At 44.1% G+C, this 3,063-nt stretch overlaps 1 protein-coding gene across 13 annotated transcripts in view; it reads left to right on the forward strand.

Annotated features, from left to right (window-relative positions):
• The window catches only part of Dlgap1 (DLG associated protein 1), an 809,018-nt gene that overhangs the window by 538,671 nt on the left and 267,284 nt on the right, over window positions 1-3,063 (forward strand). The gene's annotated exons all lie outside the window — the stretch shown is intronic.

The following is a 3,063-nucleotide window of genomic DNA, read 5'->3' on the forward strand; positions in this document are numbered from 1 at the left end:
AGAGAGAGAGAGAGAGAGAGAGAGAGAGAGAGAGAGAGAGAGAGAGACCAGACCTGATTTTACAGACTCAGCAAAAGCCTCTTAGAATTTATGCACAAACACTGTAAGCTTAATGTATTTAGGAATGTTAAAAGGAAAAAATCTTCATTGTGAATGTTCAGTAAGTCATAAAGTATTTTAAACCAACATCCCGCATGCATACTAACTTTTTAAGGAAAGTGTATATGGTTGGCTAGTAGCATATTTCTATGATGCTATAGCTAACCTGAGCAGAGAACGAGACAAAAGGGCCAGATTTTTAAACCAGAATTCTAGTAATGATGTCCCACGTGGAGTCGAAAGCATGAAATTAGGTTTCTAGAATCAATTATGCTTATTATCTACTCCCCATATCCGACCAATTTAAAAGCTTTGCTGTTCATAAAAACAAAAACAAACAAACAAAAACATACTAATTTCTTATTCTTACTAGGCCCTGTGTGAGTGCAACAGATACTGTGATGACCAGGAAAACAAACATGGCTTCCCTCTCAAACGCCCCTCTGTGATGAGATAAAAATGAGTCAACCACACAAGTGAACAAAATCTGTAAGGACTACTGCTTAACCAGCTTGAGGACCTGTCTCTGGTTCCCTGGAAATGAATTGTCTAAAATCAAGGTGATTCTTGTTCCACAGATGGGAATGAGGAGAGGGCAGGGATAACCACCATACTTAACACCTGCATCAGAACCCGTCTCCTAGATCGGACTGGGCTCCTGAACCCGGAAGGGTTCCCTGTACTTACCTCCCTGGCAGCATTATACACACACACACCCCCCATACAGTTTGCTAATTAGATGGATGGCCAAGAGGAAGTCAGGTCTCTCCCTAGGGAATGGAATACAAAGATGAATGCCAAGCAAGTCTTCTCGAACATTCCAAGAGAGCGGTTGACATGTGTGACTTTTGCTCTTTCTGCTCCCAATTAAAGGCCTCTCCCTGGCTGTCGCTGGCCTTCGTGCTGTGATAGCCTCTAGTGATGAGTAGTTCAGCCAGGCCCAGCCTAGAAAGTAATGACTGAGATGAGATTAAAACAAAAAACTGGTATGAATTAGACAAATCCTGTCTCAGCAGAGCAAAAAAAAAAAAAAAAAAAGTGAGAATCCAACATAGGGAGATTGCCAAGCTGGTGGGAAAGATAGACAAGACCTATTCAAGACCCCAGAGTCAGATTTAACTCTTCATCTCTTAGTTGAGTGGGGAAAGAGTAAGGTTGACGCATACATTCACTCTGAAAACATCTTTCTGTATGGTGTGGGAAGAGAGCATGGGGGAGACATAAAAAAAAAAAAAAAACAAGAGAAGGAAACAAGTGTGCCAGCCCAAAGGGTAGGAGATGACAGGCCAGAGCTCAGTGTTCTGGCAAGAGCCTGGACACCCAGCATTTGGGAGGCAAGGTGGGTGGGTAGAGGGTTTAGGACCTGAGGGTTCAGGACTGTGACAGCCCAGTCTACCGAGGGAGACTGTCTCAGACAAATAAAAACACAGACAAAACCATGGCAGCCAGGACAAGGATGGTGGACGTGATCCAGGAGGATCGAGGATGTTTCCAGACATTCCAAGCCCGTGATCTAGGGATCTTGGGGTTCCTCTGGAAGTATCCACAGGGTGCTTATGTTCTCAACTCATTTAAAAGAGGGTGCCTGCATTCCCCAAAACAGGATACTTTGGAATCCTGCAGCGTTTACTCTAAGGCTGGACTTGGGGGCAGAAAGAGTCTGATTTTTAAGTACTTAAGTGAAGTTATGCAGTACTTAAGTTCCTGGGCATCGTGGAAGGGAAGGATACACTTATGATTTACTCAACAGGAGATATTTTCCTCAGCTTCAGTTTTCTCCTTACGTTGTCCTTCATCTACTCTGCCAGTGTAAAGATTGTACCTCTGACAGAAAAAAGCAGAAAGACTAAAGTTGGACAGCTTGCTGCTTTGTCCTTCACGTTCTTCCTCCTCCCTCTTCCCCACTGCTCCTCTTCTTCCTCCTCCTTCCTCCCCACTGCTCCTCCTCTTCTTCCTCCTTCCTCCCCACTGCTCCTCCTCCTCTTCCCCTTCTTTCCCACTTCTCCTCCCCCTCCTCCTCCCCTTTCTTCCCTCCTCCTCCTTCTCCCCCTCCTCCTCACTGCTCTTCCTCCTCCTCCCCACTGCTCCTCCTTCCCCTCCTCCCTTTCGGTCATCTGTTCACATTAAACCATCTGGACCAAGGCTTCACACTTGCCCTCTCCTACTTATTTCAAGTTGTATGTTTTAAAAGACCTTTTTAAAAATATATAAAGGCCTCATTTCATTCTGGGTCTTAGTCATTCTCTTTCAGCTCTCCTAGAATCTAGACCTGGTTTTCAACCTTCCTAATGCCACCATCATTTAATACAGTTCCTCATGTTGTAGTGACCCCCAACCACAAGATTATTTTCCTTGCTATTCCATAGCTGTAATTTTGCTTCTATTATGAATTGTAATGCAAATGTTTTAGAGATAGAGGTTTGCCAGAGGGGTCACAACCTACAGGCTGAGAGCCTCTGTGTTCGTACTTACCTCTGCTCTCCCTTGATTCTGGCTCCACGGGCTCTGTCTAAGACACACCTCCTTAGTCTGAATGGCTTACGGCCCTCAGTGAACAGTCTTGTTCTAGCAGCATCTCTGCCTTTGTCTTCAGCTAGACCACCAATGTCATCATGATCAGATGTATGGTCCTGTTTTCCTTCTTGAATCATCGGCAGTTTCATGTTATGAGTCTGGAGCCACTGGTAGGGTCCTGAGGACCCTATATTCAGTCCCTAATACTAGAAGAAAGGAAAGACTAAAGGAAGGAAGGAAGGAAGGAAGGAAGGAAGGAAGGAAGGAAGGAAGGAAGGGTGAGGGAGAGTCTCCGCCATCTTATTCTTCTGTTTGTTTATCTTCTTCTTCCATTTTTTAACCCTCATCCCTTCTTCTGACTTCTTTTCAATCATCTTCTTTATCTTGCTCTCATTCTTCACACTGTTAATTTTTAATTTTCCTTATTGAAAAATTAGTCACTACTGAAGA

Source organism: Mus pahari, chromosome 18 (genome assembly GCF_900095145.1).
Source record: "Mus pahari chromosome 18, PAHARI_EIJ_v1.1, whole genome shotgun sequence".
Lineage (NCBI taxonomy): Eukaryota > Metazoa > Chordata > Mammalia > Rodentia > Muridae > Mus > Mus pahari.